Source organism: Aquarana catesbeiana, linkage group LG11 (genome assembly GCF_042186555.1).
Source record: "Aquarana catesbeiana isolate 2022-GZ linkage group LG11, ASM4218655v1, whole genome shotgun sequence".
NCBI lineage: Eukaryota > Metazoa > Chordata > Amphibia > Anura > Ranidae > Aquarana > Aquarana catesbeiana.
Window position 1 is genome coordinate 263,484,380 of NC_133334.1, and position 17,102 is coordinate 263,501,481.

Here is a 17,102-nt window from a genome sequence, read left to right on the forward strand (position 1 = left end):
TTCGCCGCGAAAAGTAATTTAGAGCTTCGGTGACATTTCCAGCGACAGCTTTAAGTTTACAATCTCCTGCGACTCTGCCGAGCCATCTGCATTTCAGATATGGACATCGGTGAGTGATGACTCCTATAGATTACACAATATTACCGACGATGAATATTTTAAGCCCTCAAAATGCTTCATTAAATGCTATATGCTTAAAAATGTCAGCTGTAAATTGCGCGCGGCTTCGCCCCGTCGAGGGTTTAAGCCTGGAAATCATTTACATGAAATGCTATACAATTTTTATTATTATGCAAATTCCACCATTTTCCATATACCTGCCTAAATAAATTAGATGGGTCTCCTTAGACCGCCGTATCCATATTCATGGGCTGGGAGAAAAAAAAAATAAAAAAAATTAATTACCGCTTCTCTTCCGCTTAGATCGTCGGTTGGGCAGGGGTTAAAGAAAAGCGAGGGATCCGCTCCTTTTGTCTGTCCGCTCGCAAACATCGCGCTCATTTAAATAAGCTTTTCAGGAGCTATTAATTAATTCTCTTCTGCTAGAAATGCCATTTGATTTAGATATCTGATTAAAATCTGAATAGAAGCTTTCATCTCTTTGGGAGAGAGGAGAGAGAAAAAAAAAAAAAAGGGGGGGGGGGGGACACATGACGGTCTGGATCATGTGACAGGACTTAGCGCTGTGGACATTTTTTTTGATGTTACGAGGCTTATGTAAGGCATCAGCCTACCTGAATCTGATGATTAAAGGTGGTCTCTGGTCGGAATTAAAAAATAAAACCTTGAAACTTTCGTTGATACGTGTGGCTAGGGGGCAGTAAAGGTAGGCTGCTGAGCCGCAGATATGCATGGCCGCGACAAAACATAAACAGCATGTCACTTTCGGCGGGCAGGGCCACTGCCAGACACGACCAATGTAGTTATATAGGGTCGACGCCACATCTGCACTGCGACCTCGTGCAATGCATGCTTATTAGTAACCTCATTTAGCAGATTCCCTGCTCAGTAGTGCCCCCAGCTCTGCTGATTCCCCGCTTAGTAGTGCCCCCAGCTCTGCTGATTCCCCGCTTAGTAGTGCCCCCAGCTCTGCTGATTCCCCGCTTAGTAGTACCCCCAGCTCTGATGATTCCCCGCTTAGTAGTGCCCCCAGCTCTGCTGATTCCCCGCTTAGTAGTACCCCCAGCTCTGATGATTCCCCGCTTAGTAGTGCCCCCAGCTCTGCTGATTCCCCGCTTAGTAGTACCCCCAGCTCTGCTGGTTCCCCGCTTAGTAGTACTCTCAGCGCTGCTGGTTCCCCACTTAGAAGTACCCCCAGCCTTGCTGATTCCCTGCTTAGTAGTACCCCCAGCTCTGCTGATTTCCCGCTTAGTAGTACCCCCAGCTCTGCTGGTTCCCCGCTTAGTAGTACCCCCAGCTCTGCTGGTTCCCCGCTTAGTAGTACCCCCAGCTTTGCTGATTCCCTGCTTAGTAGTACCCCCAGCCCTGCTGATTCCCTGCTTAGTAGTACCCCCAGCCCTGCTGATTCCCTGCTTAGTAGTACCCCCAGCCCTGCTGATTCCCTGCTTAGTAGTACCCCCAGCCTTGCTGATTCCCTGCTTAGTAGTACCCCCAGCTCTGCTGATTCCCCGCTTAGTAGTACCCCCAGCCCTGCTGATTCCCTGCTTGGTAGTACCCCCAGCTCTGCTGATTCCCCGCTTAGTAGTACCCCCCAGCTCTGCTGGTTCCCCGCTTAGTAGTACCCCCAGCTCTGCTGGTTCCCCGCTTAGTAGTACCCCCAGCTCTGCTGGTTCCCTGCTTAGTAGTACCCCCAGTTCTGCTGGTTCCCCGCTTAGTAGTACCCCCAGCTCTGCTGGTTCCCCGCTTAGTAGTACCCCCAGCTCTGCTGGTTCCCCGCTTAGTAGTACCCCCAGCTCTGCTGGTTCCCCCGCTTAGTAGTATCCCCAGCTCTGCTGGTTCCCCACTTAGTAGTACCCCCAGCTCTGCTGGTTCCCCACTTAGTAGTACCCCCAGTGCTGCTGGTTCCCCCGCTTAGTAGTATCCCCAGCTCTGCTGGTTCCCCGCTTAGTAGTACCCCCAGCTCTGCTGGTTCCCCGCTTAGTAGTACCCCCAGCTCTGCTGGTTCCCCGCTTAGTAGTACCCCCAGCTCTGCTGGTTCCCCGCTTAGTAGTACCCCCAGCTCTGCTGGTTCCCCGCTTAGTAGTACCCCCAGCTCTGCTGGTTCCCCGCTTAGTAGTACCCCCAGCTCTGCTGGTTCCCCGCTTAGTAGTACCCCCAGCTCTGCTGGTTCCCCGCTTAGTAGTACCCCCAGTGCTGCTGGTTCCCCCGCTTAGTAGTATCCCCAGCTCTGCTGGTTCCCCGCTTGGTAGTACCCCCATCTCTACTGGTTCCCCGCTTAGTAGTATACCCAGCTTTGCTGATTCTCCGCTCAGTAGCAACCCCCACCTCTGCCGATCCTCTGGTTTGCTGATCCCTCTCTCTCTCTCATGTTCCCGCTCACCTCCTGCTATATTGCTCCCATACTGCTCACCACTTGTGACATCTGCTAGTTACTCCTGCTCTGTTCCACCAGCTCTGCTGATCCTCTGCCGCTCAATCCTCTCTCTCTCCAGTCACTGCTCACCTTTTACTATAGCAGTTCCCATGTTGCACATCACTTGTTCCGTCTGCTAGTTTCTCCATTCCAGTCCGAACCCCACGCACCTTCCTGTTGCTCCACACCAGATGTGACGTCTGCACCAGACACTCTCAGAATTTATACACATCAACCAGAAGTGACTGCTGATGGCGTCTTTCCAGTTCGCTTGTTGGTTTCCCAGTGCATCCTGGGATATCTCATACCTGTAATACCTCCTGAATATAGGCCCCTCAAAAGTTTCAGGTGCTGTAAGCGAGTGTTGTCATAGACTTCCATTTAGGCTTTGGAGACACTTTGAAACGCCAAGAAAGCGACATGGGGGATAATTTTTGAAGCAAACATAAGTGTGAACAGTACTGTAAGGTCACCATTTTGTTTAGCGACAGGCACTTTGATTGCCATTCAGAGTGCTTTAACAGCGGTTGTATACCGCTGGACTTTTTTTTTTTTTTTTTTTTTCTTCCTGAAAGGTAAAGTCAAAATGTGCTAGTATGCATCGCATACTAGCACATTATGTGAAACTTACCTGAAAACAAAGCTGTTCCAGCGCCACAATGTCAGTGTTGTAGCCGCTTCCGTTTTCACTCCTTCAGAGCGTATGTGTCATTGAGGTCACTGGCTGCATGTATTGTAATTATCTCCTAAACGGTACACATTTAGCAGATATTTACACTACCTATAGGTAAGCCTTATTATAGAATTACCTATAGGTAAATGTTGGAGGAAGAGTTTGTGTTTTGTGGGAGGGAGTGTAATTTTATATTGAAGTTTGTGAAGACAGGGGTCCCATCCCGTACATACCATAGTAGCAATGGGCACCAGGACTTTAAATATACCCCCATGTGCACATAAACAAATACTAATAACATACAATATGTCTAAAAGAATTTTGGCTTTATTATACACGATATACAGTGCCTTGAAAAAGTATTCATACCCCTTGAAATTTTCCACATTTTGTCACGTTACAACCAAAATCATAAATGTATTGTATTGGGATTTTATGTGATAGACCAACACAAAGTGGCACATAATTGTGAAGTGGAAGGAAAATGATAAATGGTTTTCAATTTTTTTTCTTAAATATGTGAAAAGTGTGGGGTACATTTGTATTCAGCCCCCCGAAGTCAATACTTTGTAGAACCTCCTTTCACTGCAATCACAGCTGTAAGTCTTTTTGGGGATGTCTCTACCAGCTTTGCACATCTAGAGAGGGACATTTTTGCCCATTCTTCTTTGCAAAATATCTCAAGCTCTGTCAGATTGGATGGAGAGCGTCTATGAACAGCAATTTTCAAGTCTTGCCACAGATTCTCAATTGGATTTAGTTCTGGACTTTGACTGGGCCATTCTAACACATGAATATGCTTTGATCTAAACCATTCCATTGTAGCTCTGGCTGTATGTTTAGGGTCGTTGTCCTGCTGGAAGGTGAACCTCCACCCCAGTCTCAAGTCTTTTGCAGACTCTAACAGGTTTTCTTGTAAGGTTGCCCTGTATTTGGCTCCATCCATCTTCCCATCAACTCTGACCAGCTTCCCTGTCCCTGCTAAAGAAAAGCATCCCCACAACATGATGCTGCCACCACCATGTTTCACGGTGGGGATGGTGTATTCAGGGTGATGTGCTGTGTTAGTTTTCCACCACACATAGAATTTTGTTTTTAGGCCAAAAAGTTCAATTTTGGTCTCATCTGACCAGAGCACCTTCTTCCACATGTTTGTTGTGTCCTCCACATGGCTTCTCACAAACTGCAAACGGGACTTCTTATGGATTTCTTTCACCAATGTCTTTCTTCTTGCCACTCTTCCATAAAGACCAGATTTGTGGAGAACACGACTAATAGTTGTCCTGTGGACAGATTCTCCCACCTGAGCTGTGGATCTCTGCAGCTCCTCCAAAGTTACCATGGACCTCTTGGCTCTTCTCTGATGAATGCTCTCCTTGCCCGGCCGGTCAGTTTAGGTGGACGGCCATGTCTTGGTAGGTTTGCAGTTGTGCCATACTCTTTCTATTTTCGGATGATGGATTGAACAGAGCTCTGTGAGATGTTCAAAGCTTGGAATTTTTTTTTATCACCTAACCCTGCTTTAAACCGCTCCACAACTTTATCCCTGACCTGTCTGGTGTGTTCCTTTGGCCTTCATGATGCTGTTTGTTCACCAAGGTTCTCTAACATACCTCTGAGGGCTTCACAGAACAGCTGTATTTATACTGAGATTAAATTACACACAGGTGGACTCTATTTACTAATTAGGTGACTTCTGAAGGCAATTGGATCCACTAGATTTTAGTTAGGGGAATCAGAGTAAAGGGGGCTGAATATAAATGCATGCCACACTTTTCAGATATTTATTTGTAAATAATTTGAAAACCATTTATCATTTTCCTTCCACTTCACAATTATGCGCCACTTTGTGTTGGTCTATCACATAAAATCCCAATAAAATACATTTACGTTTTTTTTTTTTTTTCGTTGAACAAAGTTTTTTATTAAGTCAAAATGATGCATACATATTTAACGTATTGTATACATAGATTGCAGAATGAGTTCCATAAAATGAATGGTGCATTCAATACAGATATAGCAAATATTATACAATAGTATATGCTGATGTATATCTAGGTAAGTGCATCCACAAAATACTGCCGATATAAAGATTGATTATCCATTTATGTGTCTGAACCTTTGTGTCACTGGTCAGGTTAATATTTTTTTTTTTGAACAAAAGGTTTTTATTTGAATACAGATGGTGTGTATATGAGTAATGTAGCATTTGCATACATAAAGCGCATATTATAGTCCATGAACTGAATACTACATTCAATACAGGTATAACAATTATTATGGAATGGCATATGCTGTTTTACATTTTTGATATGTGCATTCACTAGACACAGCAGGAATAAAGACTAATTGTAAGCATCTAAATTTTTGTATTACTGATCAGATTCATAATTAACTGCAAGTTTCTGGTTCCTGTAACCAACGATCCCAGATCTTATTGTATGTGGCCGAGCAGCCTCTATTAATATATACGTATTTGTTGTATGGTAAGGTTGTGTTGACTTCTGTCCTCCACTCCGCAAAACTAGGGGGGAGATGGTCTCATCCACTTTCTTGCAATTATTTTCCTAACGGAAAATAGAGTTTCGGGGAGGAATACCGTATATACTCGAGTATAAGTCGATCCGAGTATAAGTCGAGGCCCTAATTTACCACAAAAAAATGGGAAAAACTTTTTGACCCGAGTATAAGACGAGGGTGAGAAATGCACAGCTACTGTAAGTGGAAAAGAGGGTCAACAATGCCCACTTGCAGCATTACTGTGCCCATTTGCAGCCTCACTGTGCCCATTTGCAGCCTCACTGTGCCTATTTGCAGCCATAGGTCCCCCGAACTTCAAACTCGGTAGTTAAGGGTTCCTAGATGCCTCCTAGCTGCAGTCAAAATTTGGGGTCTCTGAACCCAAAGGGTCCCGAAATGACATTGCTGCAGATGGACACAGTTGACCGAATTTAGGGCCCCGTATCTCTGGGCCACTTAGTGCTAAGAACCCAAAATTTGGTGTGCAAACCCAGCACCATAAAATATCCAAAGCTGGGGTTTCTAGCAAGTGGCCCCAAGATACAGGGCCCCAAAAATCGGTTCAGAAAATGTCAAGCACTTTTCTGCAGCAGAGTGACATTTTCTGAGCCGGTTTTGGGGCCCCATATCTTGGGGCCACTTAGTGCTAGGAACTCCAGCTTTGGATATGTCGTGGTACCAGTTCCACTGTGTTTGCACACCAAATTTGGGGTTCCTAGCCCCAAGTGGCCCTGAGATACGGGGCCCCAAAGTCGGTTCAGAAAATGTCAAGCACTTTTCTGCAGCAGAGAATGACATTTTCCGAACCGATTTTGGGGCCCTGTATCTCGGGGCCAGTTCGACTGGGTTTGCACACCGAATTTAGGGTTCCTAACACTAAGGGGCCCTGAGATACGGGGCCCCAAATTTAGTTCGGAAAATGAAATTTTTTGCTGCAGAAAAGTGCTTGACTCGAGTATAAGTCGAGGGGGGCACATTCAGCACAAAAAAATGTGCTGAAAAACTCGACTTCTACTCGAGTATATAGTGAATTTGTCTACTGTATCTGGGAATATCCCTAGAAGACATTGTTTTGGTTCTAGCGCTATGGGAGAACCCATGGTGTCATGCAAAAAGGTTACAACTTGTTTCCAAAGCTGTTGAATTTTTGTACAGGTCCATATCAAATGGTAGAACGTGCCCGTTTCTTGCCCACATAGTAGGCAAAGGGTGGACTGATTACGCTTATATCTGGCTACCCAAATAGGGGTGAGGTATGTCCTGTGTTACATTTACGTTTTTGGTTGTAACATGACAAAATGTGGAAAATTTCAAGGGGTATGAATACTTTTTCAAGGCATTGTAAAAAGTATATGTTGCTAACAATATAATACATTACAAGCAAGTCTTTGCATAAGGTCTTCTAGAAGTTTACTTCCTCATTAAAAAAAGTGTGTCCAACGAGGCCTAAGAGAAGTTACCCAGAACAATGGATTATTCAATGGAATAAGGGATGCTTAGGAATAAGGTGGAAGCTGAAATGTAATCTGCTTACATTTTGCCTTTCCTGGTTTCTTTTCACTCCCGATTATCAACATGCAATTTTTTTTTTTTTTTTAAATAAGACCTTTTCCATTTTCATTACAAACCTTATTTTAGAGATATTTTAGAGTCTCTGTGCTTCTCTATGCAATGCAGGCAGATCATAGCTGGTAGGGGGCTTTACACAGCTTCCTAACATCACATCACCTGTGTGTCAGTACGCCTCTCAAGAGTAGTAGTGGCCCGTTCATGGGGTGCACGGGCACCGCCCCCCCTTTCCATGTGTCCTGCCCCCTGATCTACATGCAGGGTGCCGGACGCACGGATTCCAATGGGGGGTTTGAAGCACGTGATTAGAGCCAGAGGCTCTAATAGGATAAAAAAAAGGGTGGGCTTGGGGTGCAGTGCACTGCGCCCCAAGCCCACCCGGTTGTGTGACAAAAGCGGATGAATATTCACTTTTGTAACATTGATTCTCCTCCCGGCCAATCAGGAAGCGGGTTGTGACACCCATTACCTGATGGACCGAAAGGGGAGCCGATTGGATTGGCCGCCGGGAAGAGGAGACAGGAAAAGCAGGAAGACGAGCCCGGAGAGAAGCCGCCGCCACCCGCAGCGCTGCCTGCGAGATGGGGTAAGTGCGGGGCCTGGACCTGCTGGGGAAGCAGCGGCTCTGCTCCGGTGCCCCCACAGCAAGCTGTTTACTCTGGGGGCACGCAGCAGGAGGGAGGGGCCAGGAGTGCCAGATGAGGATCTAGGCTGACACAACCACATTTCAAGGCCCACGGGACTTTAAAAGAGAAGTATGGGAATTTTTTTTTTTACCATAATCATACTTCCCTAGGTGGATGCAGCATCGGCCCCCTGCCGCCTCTGCACTGAGAACTGAGCGATCCAACACCACCAATGGCTCGGTTCTTTCAGCTCTTCAAGCAGAGAGCTGCTGACTGTCAATCAGCAGCTCTCCCCTCTGCTCCTCCATGCTCATTGGAGCGCTGAGCTGTGGAGGGGCGGGGAGTGGCCGTCTCAGCGACTCACTAAGAGGCTGAGACAACTATCAGTCCAGGCACCTGGCGGATCCAGACTTCCAGAGTCGGGATGACGCGGTGTCTGGGCTGATCTTGGTGACGTCAGCAGAGAGCGGACTTCAGACCGCTCTCTGCTAAAAACGGGTCACAGGAGTGCGAAACGAATTGCACTCCTGTGACCCATAGGAGAAGCCCAGCCTAACGAGCTCCCCCTGGACTTCTCCTTTTAACGAGTCACACCCCAAAAGTGTAAAATATGTAAGGAAATGTATTAATCCAAAATGTTACATACATTTAAAAACACTGTCCACGCAGGTTAAGTTACAGTATAGCTGGGAAGTGCTGTTCTGTCGTTCCGCCTGCAAATAATAAATTGCTTCCTACTATCCCTGTCTGTTCTGAAACAAATACAGCCGACAGGGACGCTTGGTCTCAAACAGGTAAAAAAAAACAAAAACAAAAAAACACTGTCCTATACATTTACCAACAGTGGAGGTGCATATATGTACAGTATTAAAACCGAATTGAAAAACTGTCCTCAACATAGATGATCTGTGCTGGATTTCTCTACGCGTTTCGCCAGATAAAAGAAAAAAAACTTGCTTCCTCAGGAGAGGCACAGAAGGGTATCTGGAGATTAATGCAAAGGAATTCGAGAAACCACACAGTGAGGAGAAAAAAAAAGAAAAAGGGAGGAGGACAAAAACCCTGGATCTGGGCTGCTATGTGTAAAACCACTGCACAGAGTAGGTAAGTATGACATGTTTGTTGTTTTTTTTTTTTTTTAAAGAAAAACTTGCCTTTTAATATCACTTTAAGCCTTCCTCACTGTGGATAACCTAGAAAAGAAGTTTTTGGAGTGGAGCGTCACAGTTGGCCAATCTCTGTTCGACCGAGCGAGGGTCAGTGATGTCACCGGATGGCTTTGAAAGTTTTTGGCCCTACACATCAACTTTCTTACTTTTAGCTTAGCTGTGTAAATGTTCAGCAACTTCTCCATTCGCAGCCTGTATACGGCGGCTGAGAGCGTGCAGCCGAGCACCCCACCGACACAGCGCCTGCTCAGCGGACAGGCCTCCTGGTTACATATCCATGGAGATCCAGAGGATTAACACAGTGAAAATGGATTGTGATGTGCCTAATCCCCAAAATCCTGATAGACGTTGCGTTCCTTCCTGGCAGGATTAACTCGTGATCAGTCATGACAAAGCCGGCTATTCTCAGTCCGCGGTGTCACGTTCGGCTGTCATGGTAATGAGATCGCTGTGGCTCTGGTATCAGTCAGATAATTAACGGCGTAATTAGTTTAAAGTCTCCAGATCCGGCTGTCCGGCCTAGACTGGACTCATGCAGCTGCGAAGAGTAACTATATATTCAGATAGTAAATGGACTGCGGTATAATCCATCCCCAGCCTCTGTGTTACTGAATTACAGCATGTAAAGATCTCGAAAAATCCTAGATCTAAAAAGACTTCAAAGAATAGATGTTTAGTGATGACAAAAATATTAATAAAATGGATTTGTTACCCTCTTTACCTTGTTAAAGGAGTTGTAAAGGCTGAAGTTTTTTTTTATCTTAATGCATTCTATGCATTAAGATAAAAAAACCTTGTGTGAGTAGCAGCCTCCCCAGCCGCCCTAATTACTTACCTGAGTTCCTTCTCTCTCCAGCTATGTCCACGATTCCCTCAGCCATCCAGGACACTCCTCATGATTGGCTGAGACAGAGCAGCTACGCCATTGGCTTCTGCAGCTGTCAATCAAAGCCAGTCAGCCAATCAGGGGAGAGAGGGGCAGGGCCGGGTCAGGGTTCCGTGTCTGAAACGCTACACGGAGCTCTGACTCGGCTTGGGTGCCCCCTGTAGCAAGCTGCTGGCTGAGGGGCACTCAAAGAAGGGAGGGGCTAGGAGCAGTGAAGAGGGACCCGAGAAGAGGAGGATCCAGGCTGCTCTGTGCAAAACCAACTGCACAGAGGAGATAAGTATAACATGTTTGTTATTTATTTTTTTATTTTATTTTTTTTAAACGAGCCTTTACAATCACTTTAAAGTGGTTTTAAACCCCCCCAAAAAAACAAAAAAAAACGCAAGACAAAGGCATAATGAGCTAGTATGCTTAGCATACTAGCTCATTATGTATTACCTTAGATCGAAGCCCCCGCAGCGGTCCTCGTTAACCGCTCCGGCCGGCACATCGCTCCCTGAGCTACTTCCGGGTATCGCGGGCTCCGCCGCTGTGATTGGCTGTGATGACGTCACTCCCGCGCATGTGCGCGGAAGCCGCCGGTAGCGGCACAGTCTAACTAAAGCAACGGCACGTACGTGCCATTGCTTCAGTTTGATTCAGTGCGCATGTGCCGATGACGTCGGCACATGCAAATGCAGGGGACATCTCCTAAACCGTTCAGGTTTAGGAGATATCCAGGGTAGCTAGAGGTAACCCTTATTATAGGCTTACCTGTAGCAAAAAGTGTGTTGTAAGGGTTTACAACCACTTTAAGCCAATGCCAGGAGCCTACAGTCCTCAAAATTATCTTTGCTGTAGTCCAGACCTTCCTTAGAAACTACAAGTGATAGCTGCTACAAAGTTAAAGGAGAAGTATAGCCAAAGCTGGTTTGGCTGTACTTCTATGGATTACAGGAGTACAATTCCTTTTTGCACTCCCGCGACCCGTTTTCAGCTCAGAGCAGACTGAAGACCGCTCTGTGCTGAAGTCACCAATGTCAGTCTAGGAACCGCATCATCCTGACCACGGAGTCTAGATCCACCAGGTGCCTGAACTGACACACGGCTCAGCCTCTCAGCAAACCGCTGAGAGCCTGAAACGGCCGCTCCGCCCCCTCCACAATTCAGCGCTTCAGTGAGCGAGGAGGGAGAAGAGCAGAGAGCAGTGACTAACAGTCTACTGCTGTCTGCTCGGGAGCTCTATAAACTGAGCGATCATCGATGTTCGATCGCTCGGTTCTCAGTGCAAAGGCATCAGGGGAAAGATGCAGCATCAGACCAATGCTGCATCCACCTACGTAAGTCTGAAACTGCAAAAAAATAAAAAATTCCCTTCTCTTTTAAAGGTGAACCTATCAGACTGCTACAAAGTTACAATGTTGCAGTCTGTACACTGAGGGAGAGGAGACTAAGGAAATGCTTTCTCCTGTCTGCAGCAGACTGATGACCTGTTTGCCTAGGCAAAGTCATTGGATTAGAGACTTTAAGAAAAAGTGAAGCTTTTCCGAAAAATAATACTATTCCTAGAATTTTTCAAGCAGAGTTATAAACTTACTGAAAGGTTCACTTTAACTGTTGAACTTCTTACAAACCGTCAAGTGCCGCCTGCCCTGACATATGGGTTTGGCTTTCTCAGAAGGCATATAATCCACTTGGAATTTAACTAATACTTTTGGTGATAGAAATTTCTGTGTTGGAATCCTGTTGAGGACCTTACACTTGTGATTTACTTTAGCATATGAGCACAGCTCCGATTTATGAACTAGTGTATATTTGAAGAGAAGACTTCATTGCCTATAGTAGGGTAGACCTTACAGTATCTTGTATTCTCTTTGGGAGACTTAATATGATCTATTCACCTTCCGAACATTAAAGCCTAGGCTTGTTTGCTACCTTGTTTTTTTTATTTGTACATTTGTGTAGACACTTGTTATGAATATAATGTTATCATATCATGATTTATGGAATATAGATTTCTGGCAGTTAAAAAAAAAAACAAAAACAGAGCCCTTATAGACCACATAGATTTTTACTACCAGCATTGATGATTGAAATTTACATAATGGAGTCCTGTTGAGAACCCTACACTGTGATTTCCTTCAGTAAATGAGCACAGCCTCTGACTTATGGATTACTGTATATTTGATTTACTTGCCTATAGTAGAGTAGACACTATCTCGTGTTCTCCTTAGGAGATGTAATGTGACCAATTCACCTTTTGAACAATATTGCCTCGGATTGTTTGGTACCTTGTTTTTTACTTGTATGTTCGGGGAAACACTTTTGAATGTAATGTTATCGTATCAGGTTTTATGTAATACAATTTTTGGTTCTGGTTTTGATGATAGAAATTTCTGTGGTGGAGGACCCTGCACTGTGATTTACTTCTGTAAAATGTGGACGACCTCTTATTTGTGGACCATATTTGATGAGAAGACTTCATTTCCTACAGTAGGGTAGACCCTATTTCGTATTCTCTTTAGGAGATGTATAATGTGACCAATTCACCTTCTGAGCTTTAGAGCCTAGGCATGTTTGGTACCTTGTCCTTAGCTTGTACATTTGGGTAGACACTTGTTGTAAATGTAATGTTATCATATCAGGATTTATTGAATAAAATTTTTGGTTCTGGCAAGAAAAAGCAAAAAAACACAGAGGGCATTAAGTCCACTTGGAACTCCCAGTGAGGACCTTACACTGGGATTTACTTAAGTAAATGAGCATGGTCTCTGATTTATGGACTGTATTTGATGAGTAGACTTCATTGCCTATAGTGGGGTACACTAATTTTGTATTCTCCTTAGGAGATGTAACCAGACCAATTCACCTTTTGAGCGTTTTAGCCTAGACATGTTTGGTACCTTGTTTTTTTACTTGTACATTTTGGTAGATACTTGTTGTGAATGTAATGTTATATCGGGATTTATGGAATACAACTTTTGGTTCTGACAGTTAAAAAACACTGTATAGTCCATTTGGAATTTTTACCAGTAATGGTGATTTAAGTTTCCATGATGGAATCCTGTTGAGGACCCTACACTGTGATTTACTTCAGTAAATGGGCACAGCCTCTGATTTATACACTATATTTGATGAGGAGATTTCATTGGCTATAGTAGGGTAGACCTAGTTTTATGTTTTCATTAAGAGATTTATTGTGACAAATTCACCTTCTGAACGTTAACTCCTAGGCATGTTTGGTACCTTGTTTTTAACTTGTACATTTGTATAAACACTTATAAATATAATGTTATCTTATCAGGATTTCTGGAATATAGATTTGGGTTTTGGCAGTTAAAAAAAAAACAGTTACAACCTCATTCCAAAATTGATTAAATTATTTTCCTCTACAAACCATACCCCATAATGGCAATGTGAAAGTTGGTTTGAAATCTTTGCAAGTGTATTAAAAATAAAAAAATGAAAAAAAATCCCATGTGCATAAATATTGTGCCTTTGCACAATACTTTGTTGATGCACCTTTGGCACCAATTACAGCCTCAAGTCTTTTTGAGTATGATGCTACAAGTTTGGCATGCCTATTTTTGGGCAGTTTCTCCCATTCTTCTTTGCAGGACCTCTCAAGCTCCATCAGGTTGGATGAGGAGCGTCGGTGCACAGCCATTTTCAGATCTCTCCAGAGATGTTCAATCGGGTTCAAGTCTGGGCTCTGGCTGGACCATCCAAGGACATTCACAGAGTTATCCCATAGCCACTTCTTTGTTATCTTGGCTGTGTTCTTAGAATAGTTGTCCTGTTGGAAGATGAACCTCAACCCAGTCTGAGGTCCAGGGCGCTCTGGAGCAGGTTTTCATCAAGGATGTCTCTGTACATTGCTGCATTCATCTTACCCTCGATCCTGACTAGTCTCCCAGTTCCTGCCGCTGAAAAACATCCCCACAGCATGATGCTGCCACCGCCATGCTTCACTGTAGGAATGGTATTGGCCAGGTGATGAGCGGTGCCTGGTTTCCTCCAGATATGACACTTGACAAATAGGCCAAAGAGTTCAATCTTTGTTTCATCAGACCAGGGAATTTTGTTTCTTGAAAAAGTTTTATCCCTATTGAGGGGTCACCAGTACGGTATTTATAAATTGAAATCATATACCTTTTCAAGCATCTTGGGGTCCCGGAGTAGACTATATATGATAAATGAATGGGCATAAAGTCAAGAACATTCATATAAAGTTACACTTTATATTTGTGACTCTGTTCCTAGATCTCATGTACCTGATAAATAATATTCTGGTTTGCCAGAGCCGACTCGCTAAAAATAAAAGTGCGTTTTCCCATTTTTTTTTTTTTCTGCTCAGCTTCTGCCTGCTGGTTCTATGAGGGCCCTGAGTTTCCCTTATTAGGCTCACAGTGTGTATTAAATAAATGATCACATTAATAAATAAGTAACTCTCTGACTGAATGTACTTTCCTGCCGGTAGCTGAGCGCTGAATTAGGATTGTGTTTTGGGGGAGAAATTCTAGACACTGAGAACAGTCTAAGTTGGCTGGAGAAATAATGAGTAATAGATGAGCTCAAATGCTCGCCTGGAGAAAATGCTGCCGAAGGCTCCCAGCAGTGCTGGATACATGGCCAGTAGGCTCGGCATCTGGTCATCTGATCTGTGCTGAAGGAAACCATGCAAGTTCAACTTGGCTGTTCCTTACCCTTAGCAGAAATCACATGACCAAACGCTCAGGATTTGGGTTATGATTAGCACCTAAGGAAAGAGATGCAGCATTTTCCCCAGGAAAGGTACATATTTTATTTTTTCTACTCTTTATTATTACATCTCAGCCAGATTGTTAACATAGGTTTAGAGTGCTACAGTATTTTGTTTTTCTCTTTTTATAGAGTGGAAAGGGTTAAAATCTGTCAGTTTATGTTGCTGTCTATGTTTAGGCTGTTTTCATACTTCTTGTTTGGTCTGTGAGAAAGGAAATTAGGGAGCTCAGTGCATGGATTGGGCACAGCAGGTGTACAGTCCCATGAACTCAGCACCGGGATGGTGGGAACCCCTCATAATGGGTGCAGCAGGTGTACAGGCCCAGGAACTCGGCACAGGGATGGGGGGAACCACTCATAATGGGCACATCAGGTGTACAGTCCAGGGAACTCAGTGCAGGGATGGTGGGGACTGGGAGCCCTTCATAATGGGCACAGCAGGTGTAAAGACCAGGGAACTCAGCACAGTGATGGTGGAAACCCCTCATAATGGGCACATCAGGTGTACAGACTCAGGAACTCAGCACAGTGATGGTGGGAACCCTTCATAATGGGCACAGCAGGTGTAAAGACCAGGGAACTCAGCACAGGGATGGTGGGAACCCCTCATAATGGGCACAGCAGATTGCAGATCTGGGAAATCTGAGATATAACTAGTAGCACCCCTGAGACAAGAAGAAACCGGAAGGTGATTTAACTATCCAGCATCCACCAAAAACTGTAATACCAGTTCTGATACCAGTGGACTGATCCTTTAAGCCGAGCTAAAGTATTTTCTGAATGAACTGATTCTGCTCAGTGTCAGAAGTTGTCAGCATCAGAATATTATGTTTGTTTACGGGGACAGATCCTCATATTTGTCCTTGTGCACAGCTTCCTTGGTTGCCAACATAATCTGTCATATCCCCCCAATCCCCCCCCCCCCCCCCCCCCGCGGTCTATTTTTAGTACCTGTGCCCAAATTTGTTTAATAAATGCAGATGGGAGGTGTTACCGAACGCTTCTAATTGGCATCCGGAGCCACGAGGCGTATGTCAGAGGTGCAAACTAACATCCACGCGGTCGATGGTGCTCGTCTGCAATTAAGCCGCGCTCTGTGTCCCGGTGGCATCACTGCATGATTTTCGCCCGAGCCGTTGATTGAGGGGTGCAAGATCTTCCTCGGCTCTTTTAATTAGCAGTCTGTGAAAACGAATCTCTTTTATCTCCGTCGGTGTGTTAAGTCTCATGCCTCATCCTTCACATGTGCTGCGGAGGTGACAAACGCGTGGGTGGCTGCAAAGCTTTTTTTTTTTTTTTTTTGCACACTTGGTAAGTTGTTTGGTATCTCGTGGAAGGAATGTGGCTCGGATTGACGGCGTGATTTCAGATGTAACTGAGCACTTCAGATCTGCTCTGTGGATGTCATTGTCTTTTCTTCAAACAGAATTCTTCCCTGAAACCACAGAGAAGATTTAACATGTTGGTGGAAATCCTCCTACATCTGCGGCTTTTATTAAAGGGTAACTCCAGTCTGCCCTTCGGTCTTGCTAAGTTGTACAGACTCTTCTCCTGGACTGAAATTGCTTACTCAGAACTGTAGGGCTGCAACTAACGATTATTTTCATAATCGATTAGTTGGTCTATTATTGTTTTGATTAATCGGTTAATAACCTTAAAAAAAAAAGTGTGGTGTATAATTTCGTTATTATGTAAAGTTTTAAAAAAAAGCAATTTATTCTTAAATATCTCTATGCAGTGGTAAATATAAACAACCAACTATATGGTTAGGGAGCAAAATATTGAATCCACTCTGAGAATAACAGACAGAAGAGATATACTGTATATACCAGTGATGGAGAACCTTGGCACTCCAGATGTTTTGGAACTACATTTCCCATGATGCTGAACTACACTGCAGAGTGCAAGAGCATCATGGAAAATGTAGTTCAAAAACATCTGGAGTGCCAAGGTTCGCCATCACTGGTATACTATATACTATTAGAAGATGAATACAGTTTTTTGGCCAATTTGTTGTTGGGCAGATTAAAAAATACAAATTGCTGCAAAAACGCATTACATGCTTTTCTGCAGCTTCTCCATTTAAGTATATTGAACCAAAAAAGCGCTGTTTTGCGTTAAAAAAAAAAAAAAAAAAGTCCTTGACCCTTTCCAAATACGCAGCGGCTGAAAAAAAGCATAGATGTGAACGTGTCCCATGGAAAACCATGTTAAATGAACTGTAGTGTCTTTCTGCAAAAAGCACCAAAAAACACAAAGATGTGAACCAGGTCTAAGACGTTTAATAACATAATGGGGTTAAAAAAAACTAAAATGAGCCCTTAGTACAAAAAAAGCAAATAATCGCTACTGTAAGGGGTTCATTTTTTTACTGTAGAAC

The 17,102-nt window shown here is 44.2% G+C and overlaps 1 protein-coding gene and 1 non-coding gene across 2 annotated transcripts in view; both read left to right on the forward strand.

Moving 5' to 3' along the window:
* The window catches only part of PEPD (peptidase D), a 249,397-nt gene that overhangs the window by 90,499 nt on the left and 141,796 nt on the right, over positions 1–17,102 (forward strand). The gene's annotated exons all lie outside the window — the stretch shown is intronic.
* On the forward strand, positions 8,585–8,715 carry LOC141113096 (small nucleolar RNA SNORA63). Its single transcript, XR_012236724.1, has one exon. It is a non-coding gene; the product is annotated as a small nucleolar RNA SNORA63 (small nucleolar RNA).